The sequence below is a fragment of the Schistocerca nitens genome, chromosome 8 (genome assembly GCF_023898315.1).
Source record: "Schistocerca nitens isolate TAMUIC-IGC-003100 chromosome 8, iqSchNite1.1, whole genome shotgun sequence".
Classification (NCBI taxonomy): domain Eukaryota; kingdom Metazoa; phylum Arthropoda; class Insecta; order Orthoptera; family Acrididae; genus Schistocerca; species Schistocerca nitens.
Genome location: NC_064621.1, coordinates 140,149,820 through 140,177,593, shown reverse-complemented (window position 1 = coordinate 140,177,593; position 27,774 = coordinate 140,149,820). Strand labels below are relative to the sequence as shown.

At 44.6% G+C, this 27,774-nt stretch overlaps 1 protein-coding gene across 1 annotated transcript in view; it reads left to right on the top strand.

The window, feature by feature from the left end:
* LOC126198720 (tumor necrosis factor alpha-induced protein 8-like protein) overlaps positions 1-27,774 on the top strand; it is a 949,023-nt gene that overhangs the window by 331,895 nt on the left and 589,354 nt on the right. The window contains exon 2 of the mRNA XM_049935239.1: positions 23,351-23,557. The gene's annotated coding sequence lies outside the window, so the exon portion shown is untranslated. The remainder of the gene's footprint in view (positions 1-23,350; positions 23,558-27,774) is intronic.

Below are 27,774 nucleotides of genomic sequence, written 5' to 3'. Positions count from 1 at the left end.
CTGCATAATTTAACACAGCCTTTTTCCAAAAAACTGTATATTTTTGAATATATAAATAAAAAATTGCAAAAAAATGTTGTGAATTTTCATTACAATTGAAAAAAATTCATCTTTAATAACTGAGCTAAAATTTTGTAAAATCCCTGTGTTAAGTTGTAGCCCATATTCCAATAAATAATCTGTAAAAAGTTCAACTTCCTACCTCAAATACTTTGTGAGGAAAGATGTAATTTATAAGCGTTATTTTAACATTGCAAGTATAGGGCATTCCGGAGTCCCTTAAGTAAAGATAACAAAGACGAAAAATTTTGTCCTCCATAAAAGTTTGCTTGACTGAACCCAGAGTAATATATTATTTGATTATCAGAGGAGCAATTCAGTCCCTGTTCGCACATTTGAATAACAGGTAAAAATATTAGCAGATTTTAATCAGTTTGAAAACAACAAGGCAACATTCAGATGAAAAAATCAAGATAAATAATCAAGAATTAAATGCTGAACAAACGAAATGTAACATAATAAAGTGACTGTAATTTTTACCGCGAGAATAAATTACACCGAAATGACCCGTCTTGCAGATGGTACATCAGACCTCACAAGATCGCGGAACGACCGAAAACTCGAGAATTACACAGAATCATGATTGCAGTCTTTTATTCATTTATTAGCAGCTGTTGTTGCGTGCGACCAATACCCTTGAAGATACTTCAGTCCATGTTTCACAGCTGTTTTTGTTGTTAAAATCCGTAGTGCATTAAGAACGTCAAGACTGATCGTTTCGATACTACCACCAATAGTCACTAGATTGCAGGCCGATCAGGAGATCGAACTGATCCCGCGATTTTCCGAACTGTGACGTAAACTGTTCGAACAGTTCGAGTAGTGTACAAACACTACCTACTCACTAGCCTCACGTAACAAAATCTTTCTAGACTGTGAAATAAAACATATCAACAAAAATGTAATAAACATGGGCAGAGATGAAGCATAAACGCCACAGTCTTCGCGGAATAACAGGTTAGTGTAAAGACTGGAAGCTACGTACGAGTATTAACGTACAGAAATGTGGAAGTACAACTTGGCTACATAATTACTTAATCAAAATCTGCAGTTGTTCGTGTCATATGCAAGTTTGGGAGTAATTCTGCTTGGTGATATGATATGGAGCTACCCATGAATTCAGTTAATATCTACATTTATATTACAAAAGCCGTCTTACGGTGTTTGCTGGAGGATACATTGTGTACCTGCGTGACTTCCCCCGTTTCCTGTTACAGTCGCGAATTGTCTGCCGGAAGAAGAATTGTTGGTAAGCCTTCGTGTTGTCTGAATCTCTCCATTATTTTCCGTTCATGTTGTTTTCAAGACATATACGTAAGCGGAGGAAATATATTGGTTGTCTCTTGTGGGAACGTTTGCTCTCGGAATTTTAACAGTAAACGTCACCGTGAAGCAGAATGCCTCACTTGCAACCTCAGCCACCCAGGTGGACTGAGCGATATTCAAGTAATGATCGAACGAGTGTTGTCGCTGAAAGAGATGACGGGCTTCAGGTTATTGGTAATGTGCGGGGACTCCTAGACTATGTCAGAAATTAATTGCTTACAACGTAATTAGACGATCAGTGTTGGATGGGTACCGTATCATATGGGAATAAAAAGCAAAATCGATCGTATATAAAGGAGGGCAACATAAATAGTTGCTGGTCTTTTCGTTATGTGAGAGAGTGTAACCGAGAGAGAGTAAAAGAACTACTGAACAATCTGAAGAGGCGCTTAAAGAAATAAGTTGAATATTTCTTGAAACAATTTATATAAAGTTCTAATGAAGTTTGCAGGAATATTCAAAAACTGGAAATGAGGAACACAACTTATATGCCGCGGTCGCAGAATAGAAACTTTTATTGTTCCAAGAAGACCGTTTTCAACACTCTTATTCTGCCACCATATGATCTAAGGGGAGGCTATGAAGTTAATGAGGTGGAAGGGGAAGAGATTACAATTAATTTCACCTGTTATATAGAATACAAAATTCCACGTACCGTATGGAACTTGCTATAAAAGCTCCATGTTACGTTACATGAAACCAAAGCACAAAAGGCGCTCCAGACATATACAAATATTGATAACAAAAGTAGTTGATAAGGTGCACACAGTTGATAATATCACTTACCATCCATGCATATCGTCGTCGGAAATGACCCTCCCAACCTTGCCGTACTGCACTGTGCTACAGGCGGAGTGTTAACACAGAGGTGGTAATCTGCTACAGAGTTACCTATCTAGCCAATGGATGGGTAAGCATTAGACGCTAAATGACCACATACTGTGGTTACAAGCAATGAAGAACGGTGCCCCAGAAGTGAAGGTAAATTTTTCAGAGTATCCGATATAACGATTAGGAATGCCAGCTGACTATGCGTTTAAAATTACCATGGACTTACGCACCATATAAAATCTATGGTCATGCATGCTGTTTGCCTATTATATAGTGAGGAAACTACGCGTCGCTAACGCTTTGCCTCCAGGCATGGCCGGCTTAGCATTCGCTCTCGGACCAGCGCTGTTTTCTCCCTACGTCGCGTTGCCTTTTTAATTAAAGATGTAGGTTTTTTTTTAATTCTTGGGTTATTACTGTAACTTCCTCACTGTATAACAGGCAAGCAGTATGTATGACTATAAATTATAAATGGAGCTAAGCCCATGGCTATTTTAAATGCATGGTCAGTTGGCGTTCACAATCGTTATATCCGCCATTTTGAAAAATTCGCCTTTATTTCTGGAGCGCCGATATTCATTACTTGTTACCACAGTATGTGATCATTTAGCGTGTACTACGTGCTCATCCAACAGCTAGATAGGCACCACTATAGCAGAATGCCACGTCTGTGATAAAACTCCGCCTGTAGCACAGTCCAGCAGGGCGAAGTTGGGAGATTCATGTCCGACGGCGACACACATGGACGGTCCGAGTATGTTATCAGCTGTGTGCACTTTATCAACTACGTGTCTTTTATCAAGATATGTATATGTGTGTGTGGAGTGCCTTTGTTCTTTGATTTCATCTAATGTAAAATGGCACTGCTACACTGAAGAGCCAAAGAAATCAGTACACTTGCCTAATATCTTGCAGGGCCCCTGCGAGCATGCAGAGGCGCCGCAACACGACGTGGCATGGACTCGACTAATGTTTGAAGTAGTGTTGGAGGGAACTGACACCATGAATCCTGCAGGGCTGTCCGTAAATACGTAAAAGTACGAGGGGGTGGAGATCTCATCTGAACAGCGCGATGCAAGCCATCCCAGATATGCTGAATAATGTTCATGTTTGGGGAGTTTGGTGGCCAGTGAAATCTGTAAACTCAGAATGATATTCCTGGAGCCACTCTGTAGCAATTCTGGACGTGTGGGGTGTCGCATGGAACTGCCCAAGTGCGTCAGAACACACAATGGACGTGAATGGATGCAGGTGATCAGACAGGATGCTTACGTACGTGTCACCTGTCAGTGTCATATCTAGATGTGTCAGGTGTCCCATATCACTCCAACTGCACACGCCTCAGACCATTACAGGGTCTCCACCAGTTTGAAGAGTCCCCTGCTGACATGCAGGGTCCATGGATTCGTGAGGTTGTCTCCATACCCGTACACGTCCATCCGCTCGATACAATTTGAAACGAGACTCGTCCGACGAGGCAACATGTTCCATATCATCAACAGTCGAATGTCGGTGTTGTCGGGCCCAGGCGAGGCGTGATGGTTCGTTGAATGGTTCGCACGCTTGCACTTGATGGCCCAGCATTGAAATCTGCAACAATTTGCGGAAGGGCTGCACTTCTGTCACGTTGAACTATTGTTTCAGTCGTCGTTGGTCCCGATCTTGCAGGATCCTTTTCCGGCCGCAGCTATGTCAGAAATTTGATGTTTCACCGGATTCCTGAAATACATGGTCCACTCGGAAATGGTCGTATAGGAAGATCTCCACTTCATCGCTATTTCGGAGATGCTGTGTCCCATCGCTCGTGCGCTGACTATAACACCAAGTTCAAACTCACCTAAATCTTGATAACCTGCCATTGTAGCAGCAGTAACCGATCTAACAATTGCGCAGACACTTGTTGTCTTATATAGGCATTGCCAACCGCAGAGCCGTATTCTGCCTGTTTACATATCTCTTAGAGGAGATGACGGCAGCATTAGAGTGTTGAAACCGGTCATCTTGGAACAATAAAAACTTCTATACCGCTATCGCTGAATACGAAGTGTCTTCTTCGTTTTCAACAATACACATTGCCCAACAGCACGACGACGTGTGCACCTTCTTACAGTGGTGTGCAAAAATGAAGGAAGAATGTAACGGTCGCATGATGTATCACAGCCAAGAAACATAGCTCGACGACACTTGGACCATACACAGAAACAAGTGCTGCAGTATATTACAGAAAGTAACTGAAACAAATACGCAGTGAGACGAAAGGATATGGCTCTCTTAGTCAAAAACAATAATTACACCACTGAAGTCACCATGATTTATGATGGTCCGCTGGACATCACGAAACGAGAAACATCGTTCTTACTGATATGTGTGATCACTACGGACGGCAGCGAATGCTTTGCAACGTGCTCCCATGCTGGCGCAGTGTCGATAAGGAGTTCTTGTGGTAAGCTGGATGGTCGCTGGTCCAGGTCAGCGTGTGGTAATGCATCTCCCAAGCGCGTCAGACACGTGATCGATGGTATCAAAGTCGGGAGAACGGTCAGGCCAGTTCGTACGCCGAATATCCTCTCGTTCCAAGAGCTCTTGCACCTGCACTGTTCAATGCGGTCGCACACTGTCATGCATAGAAATGAAGTCACGGCCGAACGCGCCCCTGAACAGACGTACATGGGGAAGGAGTACAGTGTCACAATGACGTTGATCGGTGAGTTTTCGACGTTCACAGATCTGAGATCAGGACGCCCTTGCAGCATCTACGCCAATCCACACATTAACACCTGGACCATCAAAACGATCATTTTCGACAATGTTCTTGGGTGCATTGCGTGTTCGCACCTCCCGCCATGTGAGATTACGTCCAGAATCACTACTCAGACTGGTCCAGTCTGTACGCTCTTGGCACCATGGCGAACGGTGCCGCCGACGTCCGGGCACCAACAGAAGACAACGTACTGGACATGGGGCGTAGAGACCACCCATGTGCAGTCGCCGTGTCTCTGTGGAGCCTGCGATGCAAGCCTTGCAGTCCTGTTAAATGCCCTGCAATTGCACCCACACTTTTACATGGATCCCTTCCTGCCTGTTGCACAATGAAGCTGCGGTCATCTGGTGCTGTGATGACCACGGTTGATCACCTCCTGTCCTTCGGGAAGCATTGCCTGTGGTTCGGAATGCTCCCTATGCACGCCAAACAATGTTGTGAGCGCAACACCAAACTCGTGGTTTACTCGTCACACACTTCATCCTTCTTCCAGTTTCTCGATGATTCTTCCCCTGCGAAGTAATCCAAATGTTGTCTCCGGGCTATGTTGTAAAGAAAAACACCTCCAGAGTGAACCGTAACTGCTTGCTAACTGACGATTGAGACACACTGTCTTTTCCCTCACCTTCAACTGCCTCGTGTTGCGGTTCCAGCCCCATTTAGAGCTATAGTCACGTTTACCACTCGCCGACGTCCACGAGAAAGACAGGCCGCAGCGCGTACGTCACGAAGGTAGGCCTGAACTCGCTCGCTCGCTCAGCTCAGCAGACAAAATTCGTTTCTAAACCTGTTAATCGCAGCAATTCTACTAGCGGGAATTGCATCTTCTACTGGAATCTGCTGTTATGAAGTCTTACTGATTAACAGTATTACAACAATAATTTAAGATCAGTGCTCGATATAAATGGTATAACAGCTTGTTTATAGCATTTAGTCTCTTCTGCTTAACAGTCCTCATTTCATACAAGAAGTGGTGCCTTAAGCAACTGATGATCATTTTGGCATGGTTTTAATTTTATTGTACCCCAATACAGTCTTAACAAATTATAAGTAGGCCTATGGACTAATACTAGTACGACTCCACAATAGCGATTTTCCAGAAGAAAATGAAATTCTCGTTTGTACGTACGCATCTCGTTACGAGTTAACAGGTGTGGAAAAGTAGTTTGTCCGCTGAGTTGAGGGAGCCAGCGAGCGCCTGCGTTCGTGACGTACGCGCCGCTGCCTGTCTTTCCTGCGTCACCCCATGTGACGTATAGCCTTTTGTGCACGATTAGGAGACCTCTGGTAATATAATCCCGCACTTTCAATCATTTCCACGAATTATTCAGTTTGGTAAGATGGTTCATCTATCTCGAGTTTTGCAGCGCATTGCACGTATGGCTGTGATAGGCGCTGCAGATTCAAGAGTGGGCAAATGACAGCTCAATCGGTGAATCAAATATGGGAAAAATCACAATCCTTTATATACAATAAAAAGTGCTCTTTGCCACGCACTTTGATCTGTGGACACGTAGAAGGGTTTGAAATAGAATGCGGCAAATGAAGAGGCCCTTATTTCCTATACAATGTTTATAGTAGTTTGAGAAAATCAATAGTCACGCCAAACATTTTCGTAATACGATAGTACAACTAGTCAAGCTCCGATTATAGTTGTGAAGCCCTGCGTACAAACCAAGCCAGACTTGTCCTGTGTGATAGCGCCCATTTCCCCCATACATACGAGTACTTAAACCAAAGCCAGCCAGGTACCACGTCCTAATTTGATAGGGAACATGAACTATTTAAAAAAAATTGGGGTAATCTGCATATCTGGGAGTAAGGAATGAAAACATTAGTCTTACAAATTTAAAAAAATAAATAACTGCTGCGAAGGAAACAGTCAACAATAACAAAAATATAGTTAGTCTGTACGACAGTGCTCCTCCGTACGTATCGGTAAAATAAAAAGTTACTGCTGATTACCACCAAATACGTGAGGCGTCGCTGCGTGAATTGCAACGTGCTTGGACCCTCCTTGCTGTCCGCAGAATGGTTGAAATTCTTCTGCTGCTCACGTCTCTCTTGTTCTTCGACGGTGGCACTCCTGAGGTAGACCAGTGTGCGAGGAGGGGTCCCGTGACGACACACAGTAAGTTTCGGCCCGTCCCAAGCGTGGTGAATTGGGTTTCTTTTCAGGAGACGCCGAAGGTCATTCCACTCGCGTGCTTCGTGCCTTCAGGAGTGGTGGGTGCGATGTGCCCGTGCGTTATCGTCGTGGAGGACAACTCATCGCCGAAATGTTGACTGTGGAGCTGGACAGTAGGTTGGGGGTCCTGTACCGATACTGCACACAACTCGAATTACCCTCAGTAATGTGTATGACACTTGCCCAGACTATGACAGAACCAGAGCCCTGCTGAGCTGATGGGACTGCGTGCCAGAGACGTGCATTAGTATCTATCTGCCTCCACACTCTTCTAGAACGGTCATCAGGTGTCAAATGAATCCTGCACTTATTTGAAAACTAACCGTGGACTACAAATTGTATCTTAAATATTGAAACGAAAATTATCCAACATGTAACTGATGCCATTTTTTCAAGAAAGCCGACGGATGACCAAGCAGTTTATTCCCTGCCCCCCCCCCCCCTCACACCCTTTCAAACCAAGAAAGCCCTTGTGACAAAACCACCTGGCTCAAAATCAATTAGTGACAACGATTAATTTTCTCAGGCCCAACGTAAAATTTTCATGTGGAAAAAAATTAGGTAATATTATTAGATGAGACTTGCAAAGCTAATATGTTGCTCTTATAGAGAGGTTTGTCTTATAGACAAACACTCGTGGTGTGCATATGTCTATGCAGTCTGTGGGATTTAGAAAAAAACGTTAAAATCGGACTCACGCGAGGAACACTTTAATCTGTGAATACTCGTGACTTTTAGAGCAACTTTAGTAAGAACTGATCTGAAAATAGAGCTACTGGTGGAACTGCACCCATCACCAAACTGCGACAGAAGTATTTACCGAAAAGCTGAAAGACTACATAACATATGAGGAAAACATCTGACACTACGAACTGGAGGCATTACTGGATAAGCGGCGGCATTACGTAAGACAAGGAATTATGGTATGGTCAGTGCAGGTTGTGACCGTTCATAACTACGTGGATCTAAGAGGAATCAAAGGAAGTTCCAACATAATAAGCAGACGAAATCGCGTTCTGGTTCAAAATGGTTCAAATGGCTCTGAGCGCTATGGGACTTAACTTCTGAGGTCATCAGTCCCCTAGAACTTAGAACTACTTAAATCTGATTGTAACGATCTCAGATACAGAAGAGGCATAATTGTATAGATACGCGGAAATGGCATCAGGTATTACACGAGCACCATGATATGCAATAGGCCTATAATTATTTACTGCAGTCACATAATAATATTAACAAAGGTATGTGATCACGTGTTACTGGATGAAAGGGAGGTGGACTGAATACGTTAGTGCTGACAGACGTCAGATGTATAAAGTTCGCGTGGATATTACGAGGGTTGGCCAGAGAGTAATGCACCGCGTTTTTTTTCTTCAATAATTCTTTATTGAACATAAAGAGAATTCCACACACGAAAGAATGGTGTTTTATCTACACACCCTGTTTTTCCACGGTATGTCCGTCCCGTTCTATGGCCTTCTCTAGCGCGAACCAAGGGCGTGTAAGCCCTGTCGGGAACAATCCTTGTCCTGGTGGAGGAGCCAGTGAATCACCTCCTCATCGTCAACATTTCTTCCACGAATGGCATCCTTTAACGGCCTAAACAAGCGGAAGTCCGAGATGGCTAGGTCAGGGCTGTCAGGTGTGACAGCCGTGGATGGTCTTCCCGACCGCTGCAAATCGTGGAGCTCCGCCGAACCGCCTTCTCATGACCTCACCCTCCTTGCCCAGCGACTAAGCGTAGGCCTACTTTTGCCGACAGCAGATGCTCCATATACTTTGCACAAGCGTTTGTGAATATTCCCTACAGTTTCTTTCTCTGCAGTGAGAAATTCAATGACGGCACATTGCTTGTAACGTACATCACCTACAGACGCCATTTTGAAACTACCCTATAGTTACCCTATCTGTCGGAAGTGACAGATACTTCGCTCGCTCACTCAGAAGACTTCAAATAATACATAAGTAGCGTTTTGCATTCGTAGCATTGTTTTCGGTCGAGGAAAAAAAAGCGGTGCATTACTTTTACGTGCACACACGTTCCGTAACAAATAACAAAGAAAACAAGAGTTCCGTTTCAAGTGGTTCAAATGGTTCAAATGGCTCTGAGCACTATGGGACTTAACATCTGTGGTCATCAGTACCCTATAACTTAGAACTACTTAAACCTAACTAACCTAAGGACATCACACACATCCACGCCCGAGGCAGGAATCGAACCTGCGGCCGTAGCGGTCACGCGGTTCCAGACTGAAGCGCCTAGAACCGTACGGCCACACCGGCCGGCGTTTCAAGTGGAACAGCTAACCATGACTTCGAGAAACGAACACGTCTTACAGAAACAAAGCAAACTACGCTTGCATAATGTCGCTTAAGCCAAGAGCACATAATGATCTCACTCAAAAAATTTGAGACCAAATGGTGTGAAACTGCGACCAGTGACCACATCTCTGAACGGAACTATATTCAGTACACAAGTATCCTTCCGTTCCACATCAAGTTCTGAAAAAACTGAAAATTCGCGGCAGCCCGACTGATTGGCTGGCACTAGTCCAAGAGGCAAACCCATGCACGATACGTTCCACACGCATCATACAGAGATGCAGACTGGCTGCCAGAGATAGTATCGTATTTGAACTACTTTCTTCCGTAGAGAAGATAGAGTAGTGACAAGTTATGTATTAATGAAACAAGTCGATGTGAATAGCACACACGTTTGAAGCTTTCAAAGATTATTACTATCAAGGATTTTGCCACTAAATGAATGCAGTCGCTGACTTCGGTTAATATCGCATAAAATTTGCCACCACAAAAAAAAAAAAAAAAAAAAAAAAAAAAAAAAAAAATATCTGTCCGAGTTAGAGGTACCGGTAACGATGCCAGAAGTTGTTCCTGTGTTTCGAATCACACATCCAGTCATGAATTACTTCCAGAGCAACGTTCGCCTGTGCAGTGTGTAATGTTTCAAAGGCAGCTTGTGATGGTCGTTAGCGATCAAGAGGGAAACGGGAGAGGCGCGGTGCTGAGTGGCAGTGATGGGTCGCTGGCTGGCGAACCCGAGCGCCGCGGGACGGACCGGGGACGGCTTGGTAACGACGTGTCGGCCCTTTGGAGGCCACCGCCCTCAGCCTTTCATGCAGCAACGTTTTCTCCTAAATTTTGTGTGCATGTTGCTATATGCTATATTCTCTGAAGTCCCGTTGCTATTGGTTTTTAAAGGCGCCAACTATATCACTAACTGCGTGTACGGTCCGAATTCCCTGCTGTCACAGCGATCGACCTCCAAGGACTTACCACGAAGTCCTGATACACTCGAGGCAAAATTCTGTACCGCTTGACGTGAATCGTGGTAAACAGACGAGCTGTGGCCTTCTCCACCAGACATCACGGCGCCTAGAGTATCGGCAACCAAACTGACAGCCAGCAGCCGCGGGTTGCCCGCTCGCAGGCACACCGAAGCACTACACAACGGGCAGGCAATATTGATGAACGGCCAAAACAGCAACAACAACAACAACAACACTGCAAAGACACCAGCGGCCACCAGGGGCCACTACCGGCCCACACAAACATAAGGAAGAGGTCGCTGCAGATCCCGGAACTATTTTCACACGTCAAACCACGTGATGGGAAATAGTTCCGAGGTACTCATCCGCCGAAGCTATAAAGGCCGGCGCTCGGCCGCACATCGACAGTTCATCAACCGCCAGCAGACGTTGATAGCTGCCGCCCCGGCAGCCCGGCTTGGCTTTTCTCGCTGATCTCTGGGTTAGGCTTGGTATATCGGAGAAGTCTCTGGCGGAGACTAGTAGAAACTTCTTTCCGTTGTTTTCTATATTATTCTTGTATGTAGTTGTAATTCGAAGACGGATCACTATTTTGTGTTGGTGTTATACTTGGAGAATTTGTTTTGATTAATTGAACAGTCCAATAAATTGTTTTCGGTCTTTGATCGTTAGTTTCTTCTGCTTGCGCAGACACATCAAGATGTTTCCTGGTGACCTGGAGAATTAAAGTTGAACTAAATACTCTTTTTTACCAGGTTTCAACACTTCTACGAGTGCCTTCATCAGAAGTTAAATATTTAAAGTGGCCTATAACATAAGTACAAATTTTCGGGAAAAGAGATTTTTTTTGTATAAAAGTGTAAGTACCGACTAACAGTACAAAAAAGAGACAGTACTTACATCTCACGTATAAAATAAATATCAAGCCTGAAAGGCTTTAGTCACAAAAATTTTAAAAATAATACATGAAAAGCGAGCTGCTGTGGGCTGCTCATACCTATAAAGCCACAGGCAGCAACCGACTGAGCCGCCCGCGTTAGCAAGTGCGGGCAGGTGAACATTTCACCAAGAGTGCCGTGTGGTAGCCGTAAATATAAGTAGGCTACTTAACATTTAAAATATAAACGGCTGAATGTTAAAATGAACGGTATTTAGTACATGAACTCACAGGCAAAGTTTTATTTGACAACAGCAGACATGGTAACTTTTTTATTTCTGTAAATGCTTAGAAATACAGTTTAAATTGGTTAAAAGTACAAAATAAGCAGTACTTTCACGTCACGTATAAAATAAATACTAAGCGAAAAAGCTTTAGTCACAATTTTAAAGTAGAATACGTGCTGCTCGCATGTGTCGAGCTACTGGTAGCATCTGGCTGATGATTTCAAAGCTGGACATCAACAAATGTCAGCATGCGAACTATTCAACGAAACATCATCAGTGCGCACTTTCGGAGCCGAACGCCCACACGTGTACCCTCGATAACTACACGACACAAAGCTTTTAGCCTCTCCTGGGCCCGTCAACACCGACAATGGACTGTAGATGACGGAAAACATGTTGCCTGGCTGGACGAGTCGTTTCAAATTGTATCGATCGGATGTACGTATACGGTTATGGGGACATCATGACTCCATGGACCTGCATGACAGTGGGGACTGTTCGGGCTGGTGGATGCTCCGTAACGGTGTGAGATGTGTGCATTTGGAGTGATGTGGGACCACAGATACATCTAGATACGACTCTGACAGGTGACACGTATGCATTCCGTCTGATCACCTACACCCATCCATGTCCACTGTACATTCCGACGGACTTGGGAATTTTCATCAGGACAATGCGACACACTACGCTTCCATAATTGCTACAGAGTGGCTCGAGGAACACTCTTCTGAGTTTAAATACCTCCGCTGGCCACCAAACTCTCCAGACATGAACATTACTGAACATATCTGGGATGCCTTGCAACGTGTTGTTCAGAAGAGATCGCCACCCCGTCGTACTCTTATGGATTTATGGTCAGCCCTGCATGGTGACAGTTCCCTCCAGCACTACTTCAGACATTAGTCGAGTCTATGCCACGTCCTGTTGCGGCACTTCTGCATGCTCGCGTGGGCCCTAGAACGTGTGTGTGAATTCCTAAGGGACCAAACTGCTGAGGTCATCTGTCCCTAGACTTACACACTACTTAAACTAACTTATGCTAGGAACAACACACACACACCCATGCCCGAGGGACTCGAACCTCCGGCGGAAGGGACCGCGCAATCCGTGACATGGCGCGTTTAACCGCGCTGCCACTCTGCGCGGCGCGCGGGTTGGCTCTTCAGTGTAGATTCGAGCATTTCCTATGGAAGGTTGCCAAGACTCGCACTATTTCACCCAGGAATATTAAAGGCCGAAAGTGACTGCTGTATCCACTTGTGGGGCGGCGGGTAATAATCCAGTGGTCAGTGTGTTTAGTTATAATAGGCACTCAAATTGTCTGTACATGCTTTACACTTACCTTCGCCGTTTCCAAGAACCGGAAAATTATTTTTGCTGTCAGCTAGGAAGCAATGGAGAATACACTCCTGGAAATTGAAATACGAACACCGTGAATTCATTGTCCCAGGAAGGGGAAACTTTATTGACACATTCCTGGGGTCAGATACATCACATAATCACACTGACAGAACCACAGGCACATAGACACAGGCAACACAGCATGCACAATGTCGGCACTAGTACAGTGTATATCCACCTTTCGCAGCAATGCAGGCTGCTATTCTCCCATGGAGACGATCGTAGAGATGCTGGATGTAGTCCTGTGGAACGGCTTGCCATGCCATTTCCACCTGGCGCCTCAGTTGGACAAGCGTTCGTGCTGGACGTGCAGACCGCGTGAGACGACGCTTCATCCAGTCCCAAACATGCTCAATGGGGGACAGATCCGGAGATCTTGCTGGCCAGGGTAGTTGACTTACACCTTCTAGAGCACGTTGGGTGGCACGGGATACATGCGGACGTGCATTGTCCTGTTGGAACAGCAAGTTCCCTTGCCAGTCTAGGAATGGTAGAACGATGGGTTCGATGACGGTTTGGATGTACCGTGCACTATTCAGTGTCCCCTCGACGATCACCAGTGGTGTACGGCCAGTGTAGGAGATTGCTCCCCACACCATGATGCCGGGTGTTGACCCTGTGTGCCTCGGTCGTACGCAGTCCTGATTGTGGCGCTCACCTGCACGGCGCCAAACACGCATACGACCATCATTGGCACCAAGGCAGAAGCGACTCTCATCGCTGAAGACGACACGTCTCCATTCGTCCCTCCATTCACGCCTGTCGCGACACCACTGGAGGCGGGCTGCACGATGTTGGGGCGTGAGCGGAAGACGGCCTAACGGTGTGCGGGACCGTAGCCCAGCTTCATGGAGACGGTTGCGAATGGTCCTCGCCGATACCCCAGGAGCAACAGTGTCCCTAATTTGCTGGGAAGTGGCGGTGCGGTCCCCTACGGCACTGCGTAGGATCCTACGGTCTTGGCGTGCGTCCGTGCGTCGCTGCGGTCCGGTCCCAGGTCGACGGGCACGTGCACCTTCCGCCGACCACTGGCGACAACATCGATGTACTGTGGAGACCTCACGCCCCACGTGTTGAGCAATTCGGCGGTACGTCCACCCGGCCTCCCGCATGCCCACTATACGCCCTCGCTCAAAGTCCGTCAACTGCACATACGGTTCACGTCCACGCTGTCGCGGCATGCTACCAGTGTTAAAGACTGCGATGGAGCTCCGTATGCCACGGCAAACTGGCTGACACCGACGGCGGCGGTGCACAAATGCTGCGCAGCTAGCGCCATTCGACGGCCAACACCGCGGTTCCTGGTGTGTCCGGTGTGCCGTGCGTGTGATCATTGCTTGTTCAGCCCTCTCGCAGTGTCCGGAGCAAGTATGGTGGGTCTGACACACCGGTGTCAATGTGTCCATTTTTCCATTTTCAGGAGTGTATATTGACAATAATTTCCAGCCTGCAAGTCCACATCACTCTTTGTGCTCACTGGAAGCTAACGACCCTACTTGCTACTTAAGCGGTTGGATCAGGAACTATGGTTATAAATAATAGTTTTGAGATTTTTACTGATTGATGTATTCAGTAAAAGTGCACATCCACAAAATATAGCTCTTAATTCTAACTAATAGCCTTCTCGGAAACAGCACTATTAACAGTTCAGAGGCTACATCTGCGGGAAGTTCCAAGTAAAGTGGCCTATCGCCCTTACTTCTAATCACCAAAAGTTTACTGCTCGCCTTAAAAGTGTAAAATAATCTCGCCACTTGCCGCACGGTTTTGTCAACGTTACGGACGGCACAGTTACTTCCGTGAAATCTAAGCAATCCAGAACGGTGCACACTCCTCGCGAGATCACTTCCTACTTTTACCGAAAACACTTTTTGTAGCTACGCGGCTCCGACTTCATCCGAGACACAGCGCATGCGGGCGTTTGACTGACGCCGACATCTCGGTGCGAAGTGTCTTCTGCAGTTGCCTCTCTGACTGTATTTATATATGGACGCAGCGGACTACCAAACGAGACATCTGCTATCAGCCGCCGTAGGCATAGGTAGCAGTATTTAAATAGCCCCTTTTCTCGGGCATGTATTAATTAACATCTCTGTCGTTTAACAATTTACAATCTTCTTAATTTTTATGTAAACTAGGTTAAGTTTGATTTAGTGACTGAAAAAATTTTAGCTCGACTGCCGGATAGAATTTTTAGAACGGAAGCGACAGTTGAACATGACATCTGAACAGCGTCTTTAAGATTCTGTATAGTTATTATTATCTGCAATACAGTCTTGAAACTTGGTACAGATGTATTATTCCCTGAATGGAACCGAGTGTTGTAATTAGAAAGTTTTATTACAAATACAATTTATACTTAATCTACCGTGAATGAAAAGGTTTCGGTTCCAAAATTGGTTTTTAGTAAATAACTTCAAAACTAATAGAGGTAGCTTATTGGTGACACAGATACAGGGTTTTTACATGTAACTGAGATTACATACGAATTTTCATCTCTCTGGGTCTAATATTTATCGCCTTCAAATTTTCGTAAGAACGCCGATTTTGATCAAAATATTGCGCTGATCAAGTTGAGACTTCTAAGTTTTAATTGTGACGTACATTTGCATATTCTGACAAATTTTTGTCTTTCTAGGCTTATTATTTAGCGCCACTTATTTTTTGTTAAGTTCGATATTTTGTGTAAAATATTCATTTGATCTTTCTGAGACCATAACAATGTTGACATTAATATACTGAAGCAGACGCTGATGATGTTTGGAAAAGTTGTTTTAAATTCACTCTTACCTTAAGGAGCAATCCTTTGTCTGTTAAGCAAAGGCGCGTTATGATGAAGTGGCGCTGGTAGTTGGTTGGTTGATTTACTGGGGAAGGGAACAAAGTGAGGTCATCGGTCCCAGCGAATTAGTGAAGGATTCTGAAGGAAGTCGGCCGCGCCATTTCAAAGGAACTATCCCTGCATTTGCCTGAAGCGATTTAGGGAAACCACGGAAAACCAGGATGGTCGTACACGGGTTTGAACCATCACCCTCCCAAGTGCGAGTCCAGAGTGCCAACCAATGCGCCATCTCGCTCGGTGCGCTGGTAGAAGAGGGCTGGATTAAGCCAGGCATCCTCGCTCGCCTCTGTGCCTCTCACAATGACACAGCGATTGCTTCGAGTCTTTTTCTTGGCAGCACTGTTTTCAAAACGTTTTCTGTATGAAAAGGCGCGGTCAAAGGGTGCCACCAAGGTACTTAGGGTATTTGTTATGACAAAGAGTGTTTCCGTTAAGTTTCTCGCTGAGCTCCGCGCTAGCTTGTTTGTTGTTCAGATGGAATGTACATACTTCAGTTTTACTTGTACTGGGTTTGAGTCGCCACTTTCTAAAATAGGAGCTCATAACGGCTAGATCTTCAGTGAGAAGTGTCTCCGCATGTCCGAAATCCTTATTTCTACAAGGAAGAGCGATATCGTTGGTGTAGCAGAATTTTGTTGACCTGGTATTGGGAAGGTCGGAGATATTTACACACATCAAAAAAAGTTTTGCATCACCTCCGTTCCGAGCGTTCCGGAACCTGTACAGAAAATTGGAATAGAGATCAACAAATCATTTTCGCCCTTTTTATTGCTCATGAAAACCACACATTGCATGTTGTACCACCGTACAGCGAGACCTTCAGAGCTGGTGGTCCAGATTGCTGTAGACACCAGTACCTCTAATGCCCAGTAGCACGGCCTCTTGGTTTGATGCATACCTGTATTCGTCGTCCATACTATCGACATGTCCGTCAAGGCATTGTTGGTCTAGATTGTCCCGCTCCTCAACGGCGATTCGGCATAGATCCCTCAGATTGATGGTGGGTCACGTCATCCATAAACAGCACTTTTCAATCAATCCCAGGCATATTCGATAGGATTCATGTCTGGAGAACGTGCTGACCACTCTAGTCGAGCAATGTCTTTATCCTGAAGGAAGTCATCCACAAGATGTGCACGATGGAGGCGCGAATTGTCGTCCATGAAGACGAATGCCTCGCCAATATGCTGCCTATATGGTTGCACTATCGGTCGGAGGATGGCATTCACGTATCGTACAACCGCTACGGCGCCTTCCATGACCACCAGCGCCGTTCGTCAGCCCCACATAATGCCACCCCAAAACAGCATTGAATCTCCACCTTGCTTCACTCGCTGGACTGTGTGCCTAAAGCGTTCAGCCTGACCGGATTGCCTCCAGACATGTCCCCGGCGATTGTCTGGTTGAAGGCATAAGCGACACTCATCGATAAAGAGAACGTGATGGCAATCCTGAGCAGTCCATTCGACATGTTGTTTGGCCCATCTGTACCGCGCTGAATGGTGACGTGGTTGCAAAGATGGACCTCGCCATGGACGTTGGGAGTGAAGTTGCACATCATGCAGCCTATTGCGCACAGTTTGAGTCGTAACACGACGTCCTATGGATGCACGAAAAGCATTATTCAACATGGTGACATTGCTGCCAGGGTTCCTCCGAGCCATAATCCGTAGGTAGCGGTCATCCGCTGCAGTAGTAGCCCTTGGGCAGTCTGTGCGAGGCATGTCATCGACAGTTCCTGTCTCTCTCTATTTCCTCCATGTCCGACCATCATCGCTTTGGTTCATCCGAGACGCCTGGATACTTCCCTTATTGAGAGCCCTTCCTGGCACAAAGTAACAATGCGGAAACGATTTAACCGCGGTATTGACCGTCTAGGCATGGTTGAACTACAGACAACACGAGCCGTGTACCTCCTACTGGTGGAATGACTGGAAATGATCGGCTGTCGAACCCCCTCCGTCTAATAGGTGCTGCTCATGGCGTGGTTGTTTATATCTTTGGGCGGGTTAATGACATCCATAAACAGTCAAAGGGACTGTGTCTGTGATACAATATCCACAGAATATCCACAGTCAACGTCTATCTTCAGGTGTTCTGGGAACTGGGGTGATGCAAAACTTTTTTTAATGTGTGTAGATTGAATAATAGGGGGGCTAAGACGGATCCCTGTGGTAGGCCAACACTTAATTTCCTCTCCTTGCTCACATTTTCTCACAATCAAACACGAATATATCTATGTTTTTATCATGGTGTTGACGAGAGTTACACTTTTTCGGCATCGGGTTGTTTATAGTAAATTGTATATCATCCATTCTCTCCAGAGGCAAGCAGATCAGGTAGATGCCAGTTATACCGGGGTGAGAGACTTGTGGGATAGAACTGTCAACCTTCTGATAATCTTGAAGAGCATGAGTGATTCCGAAAACGTAACTGTGATACTGCTGACACAGAACTCGACAGGAAACTATGGATCAAACTGAACGGAGCTCGCACTGGGCATGGACAATGTGCAGCCTCTCTTTACTAATGGAGTGCTAAGAGTCTCTGTGACTGTGAGGCTCCGAACCAGACAATCAAGCAGATTAGAGATGATCCCCCTTGCGTTCCTATCAGGGAGTTGGAGCGACCTAATAAAAGCTGATGTAACAGCTCTTATATGGATTAGGAACATAGATATTGAGATTTAGTTAGTTTTATATGTATTTTTGTATTTTCGTATTCTTGTTATATACACATACTAGTGTTATATAACTGTATTTTTAAACTGCGTTTGAGCCATGCGAATAAATAAAATAAGTGCTTGTTTCGGCTCACACTGCTACAGACCACAAGATGGCTAGCGTAATATATGTGTAGATGTACATATATACTTTTTCCTGACTTGATAAACAAATAAAGAAGGTGAAATACTTTATTTTATTTTCCAGCCTCAGATCTCAAGCATTTACACAGTGATTTCATGAATGTGTTAAGACTTTCAGGGATGATTGAAGAAGATAACTGTATCACATTGAGGTAAGGGACCCTGATCCGAAAAGCACTGAGCCGCAATTTATAAGCGAAAATCCTTGTGATTCCTGTGACAGTGGGATCTTTGTACGGGTACTGTTGTTGCTAAGGTTGTAGGCTAGACGCTTCCGTAGGTGTTAGTATGAACCAAAAGAAGAAAAAAGTTCCAGTAAATAAGGGCTCTAAAGTGCGTACCTTAAGAGCTATGAGCACTTGTTCATCTTATCTTCTACTAAACAAGTGGCCAAAGGAGCACTAAACATATTTTCTTGTTATGGTCCATACTACCACCTCTATAAGTTGCCTACCATACAACCGGCAGCAACAGTACCGGTACACATATTCCACAGTCACCGGTATCACAAGGATTTTCGCTTATAACTTTTGACTCGGTCCTTTCCAGAGCAGGGTCCTTTACGTCAAACTGATACTTTTACTCTTCTCCATCATCCCTGAAAATTTGTAACATCATCACGGAATCACCCTGTGTAACAGTAAACAGTTAAAACGGTCACCAGTTACCAGCTGCAAGACGCGTATAGCACGGCGGAAAAATATTGACTTTGTGTTTGATACTATTACTGACCGAATTTAAAACTTCACACTGTTCTGGTAATCTACTCATTAAGAGGTATAATGCCACTTTAAACGGTTGACAAAATAAGCCGAAAATTAAAGATAAAAACTGCGTGTACTTCACGAAGTAGCGTAACTCATAGCACATCCAGTATTTGAGGATGAGAGCACTACAAACTTCACATATAATTCAAACCTTTCCGAAATTCTTAGCAAATATCCTCCACAAACTAATGAAAGGAAAAAAGTTTATCGTTTACTACATTTTCGCTCTTCCGGTACTAAGACGTCAGCATCAGGCACGACGTTTTAATTTATTACTTCTTTGCTGCTTATTCTATTCTCCATATACTCGTATTTTGGACACAATATCCACATATACCACTGAGTGTACCTGCAAAACTATATCGCTGCGCAGTACGTTGTTCAGGGTGTACGACGTCTTAAACTTTGATATGCGTGAAAAACAGGCGCGCGGAGCGCGAATAGCCTAGACTGCACTCGTCCAGTGGTAACAATGGGAGCACTTAGCAAATTCACAGGAAATTTAAACATAATTTCAAAACTTTTCTAAGCTTTTTCTCGGTTATCACCCGACAAAAACCATGGGAAGACATGTTATCGCTTACTAAACCATCGTTGTTCACAAGGTAAAACTTCAGTTCTGGTTTTCATTTTTCCGTTACTCTATCGGTGAATAATCGGAAACTTGTTGTTGTTGTGTTTGTTCTTCAGTCCTGAGACTGGTTTGATGCAGCTCTCCATGCTACTCTATCCTGTGCAAGCTGCTTCATCTCCCAGTACCTACTGCAACATACATCCTTCTGAATCTGCTTGGCCTCCCTCTACGTTTTTTACCCTCTACGCTGCCCTCCAATACTAAATTGGTGAACCCTTGATACCTCAGAACATGTCCTACTAACCGATCCCTTCTTCTAGTCACGTTGTGCCACAAACTCCTCTTCTCCCCAATTTTATTCAATTCCTCCTCATTAGTTATGTGATCTACTCATCTAATCTATCTAATCTTCAGCATTCTTCTGTAGCACCACATTTCGAAAGCTTCTATTCTCTTCTTGTCCAAACCATTTATCGTCCATGTTTCACTTCCATACATGGCTACACTCCACAAATACTTTCAGAAACGACTTCCTAACACTTAAATCTATACTCAATTATAACAAATTTCTCTTCTTCAGAAACTCTTTTCTTGCCATTGCCAGTCTACATTTTATATCCTCTCTACTTCGACCATCATCAGTTATTTTGCTCCCCAAATAGCAAAACTCCTTTACTACTTTAAGTGTATCATTTCCTAATCTAATACCCTCAACATCACCCGACTTAATTCGACTACATTCCATTATCCTAGTTTTGCTTTTGTTGATGTTCATCTTATATCCTCCTTTCAAGATACAGTGAATTCCATTCAACTGCTCTTCCAAGTGCTTTGCTCTCTCTGATATAATTACAATGTCTTCAGCGAACCTCAAAGTTTTTGTTTCTTCTCCATGGATTTTGATACGTACTCCGAACTTTTCTTTTGTTTTCTTTACTGCTTGCTCAATATACAGATTGAATAACATCAGGGAGAGGCTACAGACCTGTCTCACTCCCTTCCCAACCACTGCTTCCCTTTCATGTCCCTCGACTCTTATAACTGCCATCTGGTTTCTGTACAAATTGTAAATAGCCATTCTCTCCCTGTATTTTACCCCTGCCACCCTCAGAATTTGAGGAGTTTTCCAGTCAACATTGTCAAAAGCTTTCTCTAAAGTCTACAAATGCTTATAAAACCAATATAACTTGGAATTTGCGTCATCAACCATTAGGATTTTACGTACTTAACGTCAAATATTTAACACATTAACTCACTTAGGAAGTAACCAGGCGTATGAAACTTTTGTATACATGCATGATCGATTGTTTAATATATTTAAGGTGGCCTGTACCATGAGTGCTTCACACGCGACTCTACCCAGTACAATAAAGTGTGATGTATTACGTAACAGATGGGCACAACGAACAGTTCCGAATACAATTTCTCTGAGCCTTTAGCGAGGGAGATTTCTGAACGAATAAGTTATAACATAATTTCTGATTTATTTAATTTCCAATTGTTTTCTGTGATGTTTCGTTGTTTAAAAATAAAAGGTCAATATATTAAAGTACGCCACTGGCCATGCAAATTACTACACCAATAAGAAATGCAAATTATAGACGGATATTCATTGGACAGATATATTATACTAGAACTGATATGTGATTACATTTTCACGCAATTTGGGAGCATAGATCCTGAGAAAATAGTACCCAGAACCACCACCTCTGGCCGTAATAGCGGGCTGGATACGCCTGGGCATTGAGTCAAACAGAGCTTGGATGTCGTGTACAGGTACAACTGCCAATACAGCTCCAACACGATACCACAGTTCATCAAGAGAAGTGACTGGCGTATTGTGACGAGCCAGTTGCTCGGCCACCATTGACCAGACGTTTTCAATTGGTGAGAGATCTGGAGAATGTGCTGTCCAGGGCAACAGTCTAACATTTTCTGAATCCAGGAGGGATCGTACAGGACCTGCAACATGCGGTCGTGCATTATCCTGCTGAAATGTAGGGTTTCGCAGGGATCGAATGAAGGATAGAGCCACGGGTCGTAACGCATCTGAAATGTAACGTCCACTGTTCAAAGTGCCGTCAATGCGAACAAGAGATGACCGAGACGTGTAACCAATGGCACCCCATACCATCACGCCGGGTGATACGCCAGTATGTCGATGACGAATACACGCTTCCAATGTGCGTTCACCGCGATGTCGCCAAACACGGATGCGACCATCGTGATGCTGTAAACAGAACCTGGATTCATCCGAAAACATTCGTGCACCCAGGTTCGTCGTTGAGTACGCCATCGCATGCGCTCCTGTCTGTGATGCAGCGTCAAATGTAACCGCAGCCATGGTCTCGGAGCTGATAGTCCATGCTGCTGCATACGCCGTCGAACTGTTCGTGCACATGGTTGTTGTCTTGCAAACGTCCCCATCTGTTGACTCAGGGATCGAGACGTGGTTGCACGATCCGTTACAGCCATGCGGATAAGATGCCTGCCATCTCGACTGCTAGTGATACGAGGCCGTTGGGATCCAGCACGGCGTTCCATATTACCCTCCTGAACCCACCGATTCCATATTCTGCTAACAGTCATTGGATTTCGACCAACGCGAGCAGCAATGTCGCGATACGATAAACCGAAATCGCGATATGCTACAATCCGACCTTTATCAAAGTCGGAAACGTGATGGTATGCATTTCTCCTCCTTACACGAGGCATCACAACAACGTTTCACCAGGCAACGCCGGCCAACTGCTGTTTGTGTACGAGAAATCGGTTGGAAACGTTTCTCATGTCAGCACGTAGTAGGTGTGGCCACCGGCCACCGGCGCCGACCTTGTGTGAATGCTCTGAAAAACTAATCATTTGCATATCACAGCATCTTCTTCCTGTCGGTTAAATTTAGCGTCTGTAGCACGTCATCTTCGTGGTGTAGCAATTTTAGTGGCCAGGAGTGTAATAGCGTACGGAGTTTGAATACGGCCTCTGCCCCACAGCGAGAAGCACAATTTGTAGGTCCCGCGTGAAATTCTTAATGAATTAGCGACGGGGCCTGGGGGGGGGGGGAGGGGGGGGGAGATTACTGGTTTGTAAGAACTTGAGAATATTTCGAACTGAAGGTGTAAGCGCACATTCGCAATCCTGTCATCATCGGCTAGTTTCCGACCCCCGTACCTACTGGAACGCCTTTGCTTCTATTACCGTGTACTTCCAGCCGTGTCACTATTCTACTTCAGTTATACAGAAAGAATCTGGCGCTGACAGCGTGTGTCTTTGTGATTGGCAGGCAGTGCAGGAGGTGTCCGCCGCCCGCAGCCCAGCGAGTCGCGAGCACGCGACAGCCGCCGCCTCCGCCAGAGCGAGGGCCTTGACCCTGTGGTATGGCCACCTGTTGAGGGCGCCAGACCAGACAGCCGCGGCCCTCGCCACCTCACAGCCGGCGCCTGCGCCTGCGCGGGACTCCGCCGCCCGCACCTTTCGCTACGTTCCGCAGGTAACCAGCCACTCCCACTGACGGCCGCCCGACTCTGGCAAACTGCCAGCAGGCAACTAGATCCTTGTACTTTTACAATACGCATGCCATTTTAGCTTCGACTTCCCTCTGTGTCCTCTAGATTAGTAATGTATCCCCACAGAATGTGGAACGTAAACTCGAGCAGTCGTTAGTTCTCCACGATTGCAGTATAGCCCAACAAGCCACGAGCAGTGAACACTATAGACCAGTGTTTCTCAATGTGGGGTGCACCGACCCCTGGAAGTCAGCGGCACCTAGGCAGGAAGCCAGCGACGAATTTGAAACGTGTTGTAATGCGAAGGTCACTCCAAAAGATATGCACTCTATTTTTTTTAAATCTATCTTCTATTCTCCATGTTTGAAAGTTTTACAGTGTGTAGATACATCCTTTAGGAACAATAATTTCATTACTCCACATAATTTCCATCCCTCTCAACTGCCTTACGCGATCTTGGAACCAGCGCCTGTGTACCCGCAGGGTAAAATTCTGGACCAACCTGTTGGAGCCACTGTTAGGCAGCCTGCTCAAGGGAGTCATCATCTTCAGACCTTGTTCCACGAAGAGAGTCTTCCAGTTTCCCAAAGAGATGATAGTCACATGGAGACAGGTCAGGACTGTAAGGCGGGTGTTTCAGTGTTGTCCATCCGAGTTTTGTGATCGCTTCCATGGTTTTTTGACTGACATGTGACCGTGCATTGTCGTGCAATAGCAAAACATCCTGCTTTTGCCGATGTGGTCGAACACGACTCAGTCGAGCTTGAAGTTTCTTCAGTGTTGTCACATATGCATCAGAATTTATGGTGGTTCCACTTGGCATGATGTCCACAAGCAAGAGTCCTTCGGAATCGAAAAACTACATAGCCATAACTTTTCCAGCAGAAGGTGTGGTTTTAAATTTTTTTTTCTCGGGTGAATTTGTATGATGCCACTCCATTGATTGCCTCTTCGTCTCTGGTGAAAAATGATGGAGCCATGTTTCATCACCTGTCACAATTCTTCCAAGAAATTCATCTCCACCATTCTCGTACTGTTCCAAAAGTTCGCTGCATACCGTGTTTCTTGTTTCTTTGTGAGCCACTGTCAACATCCTGGAAAGCCACCTGGTCCAAACCTTTTTTAACTCCAACATTTTCAGTATTCTGCAAAAACACTTTCTTCCCCTATCCCAAAGTAGCGTGACAATTCGTTCATTGTGACGCGTCTGTCAGCAGTCACCAATTCGTTAACTCTCTGCGCATTGTCTGTAGTGTGTGCAGCACGAGGCCTGCCGCTGCGAGGACAATCATCAATATTGCCGTGCCCGCTTTCATCACGTAACCTGCTTACCCACCGACTAACTGTACTGCGATCGACAGCATCATCTCCATGCACCTTCTTCAACCTCTTGTGGATGTTTCCCACTGTCTCGTTTTCACAGCACAGGAAGTCCATGACAGCACGTTGCTTGTGACGAACGTCAAGTGTAGCAGCCATCTTGAAGACGTACTGTGACGGCGCCACTCACGGGAACAGGTTGAACTAAGTTTGAAAACAAGCACGAAGGATGTATCTACAAACTGTAAAACTTTCACACATGCAGAATGAAAACTGTATTTTTACAAAAATAGGGTGCATTTCTTTTGGAGTGACCCTCGTAAAATGGAACTCACAGATTTTAAGCGATAAGTGTTTTTTCAGTTACTGAAAAGAAAGCAATTAGATATTATTCCTACGTTTATAAATTTAAATGTTTTCCTGTTTTACTAAACTTCTGCCCTGAAGCCTGTCAACTGTTATATAGGACTACTTCAAGTGGGAGAAACTCCTTCTTCGTTAGGGCACTTATCCAAAAGCGGTCGTACATTAACGGCACAACGCCTCGGAATTTCGTGGATTTCATCTTCAAGTGGAGGAAAGCTGGCACCACTTCCACCAATTTCAGTTAAAAAAGTAAACCTTAGTCATTCTTATGCTCATAAGCATCATGCCCCCCCCCCCCCCCCAATTCTGGGATTTCTAAAAAAAGAACGATGAGCAGCTCCTCCCAAGAAATGTTCCTAGATTCGCCATTGCGAGTAGCTCTTGACTCAAATTCGGCGCGGTTAATGTAAAATTGTCTTGGAAGATAGATCGCAACAACCTGATAAAAGTACAGACATAAACAGGAAAGCAGATCTATTCGTTTTCAGCCGTACTGAGTGTAAAGAGACAACTTATGAGGAGCTTTTGTTCCGAACGGATACTCTTCGAAGAAGAAGTGTTTCGTGCGCTTAATCGGTTCATGATACAAGAATATTACGTGGAATAAAAAATGTGCGGCTGTCAGTACGGACTAAGCACGTGCTTTTGGATTTTTGAAGACGGCCATCAGAAGTAAAGTGTACTCGTTGCTTCATACACAGAGAAGCTTTAGCAGCGAGAAAAACGCCCGAGGGTTGGAAATGCATTCTGGATGAAGTAAATCATGTTATCTAAATGTCCGTCTTTTCACAGTTTTAAGTGAAGAAATTGACAGTGAACACACTTAGCTTTTCTTGTCAAGAAGTAAAGTTTTATATCGTTTTGTAACGCCGGAAATGCATATCCTCCTATTTACACCTATTGTAGTATAAATTTTTTTCCTTATTTTGTTACCTGAATATATGACATTTCTGTGCCTTTATATATTGCAATTGTTTTACTATTTGTATATATATTTATGCATCTATGTCGATGTATAATTGGTTTGTTTTGTAAATATTATTTGTATTTTACACTGGGTCTTGCCTAGGGAAAACTATGCTGTCAGACGAATACATCGATAGGTCGTGTGGAGAACCTAAGTGTTAAGGATCTTTGGTAGTGTGAACTCTGCCGCGTGGAGCGCGGGCAGAGCAGAGAGAGTCTGGCTGGGGTGGTGAAGTGGAGCAGGTGTGTTGTGTGAAGCTCCCGCGAGTTGCCGCGCTTTCGGGGTTTGGCAGCATGTAATTGCGCTCGACTTCCGATGATAGTTTCTGACATGGTGTCGCGGACGGGAAGCATTAGCTGGCGCACATCAAGAGCCCGTTTCGTCTGGTGACCGTGTCGAGAAGAAGGCGCGCCAACATCCAGCTTCTGCAACAGCGACGGCCGACAATGAGTGACTGTCGCCACCTCCTCGATCGACTGCTTCAAACCTTCAATCAGCCAACAAGGAAGACTGGAAGCACGTAAAGTTTTAGAACTGTATGGCAGACCTCAGCTTTTCAAACTTTTAAAATTGTTGCATCACAAAATTACAGCAACTTAGCATGAACCTTTGTTGCTCATTGTCCCTATTGCATTGCCAAGCAGGGTCCCTTCCTTTTCCGAAATGAGCCCGAGTGTCGTTGAAATTCAAACGCCAGCATCATTCGATTTCACTGCTTTAATTTCAAAGTTCAGTTAAGGTATTCATAGCTGGCTACAATATTTAGATTGCACAAGCACAAATTAAGAGTGCGAGTTTTGTTACCGTATTTTAGCTTACCTGTGACTGCAGCTCAGCTTGGTACGTACTAAATTTTACTATTGTTAATTGTTCAGAATCATTTAATTCAAGTTCGAAGTTAAATCTCTTATTTCTAAATTGCGTAGATTCAAGTAGCTTTTGAAATGATTGTTGAGGTAGTCCAAGACTAACCGTATTTTACTGAATTTCGATGTGCTTCAGAAAGAAAGCTCACTATTAACTTCAGTCACTAAATTAACTTTCGATTTTCCGGTTTTATTAATTCTTTTGCTAAATTAAGTCAGAGTGTAGCGAAATTTATTACTTCTGACAAACTTTCAGTTTTCACACTACACGTGTCAACCTTCAGTTGCCACGCTTCTAGTGCTAATTATATGTGTAATAACCTTTTTTTCAGTTACTATAGTAATTGTCCTTAGGACTGGCAACTGTAATTTCCCCCAAATCTCAAATATCTAATTACCGCTAGTTAATTGTTAACGTAACGGCCGCACATTTACTTTCTTTATTAACTTTACCCCTTTTCAAAATTAATTTCCACCAGTTTCATTTGCATTTTTCCTTTCATTTAGATGTAACCCTTTCCTCCCTCTTTACCGACAGATTAACTTCGGTGACGATTGCTTTTCCCAAATTTCCATTAGGTACACGTGGTTAAATTTTTCACTGTCATTAAGGTCGATAAGTGAGGGGGAGGTTACAGTTTCTCTGAGCTGCGTGATCAAATGCGCTTGTTTCTTCTGGACA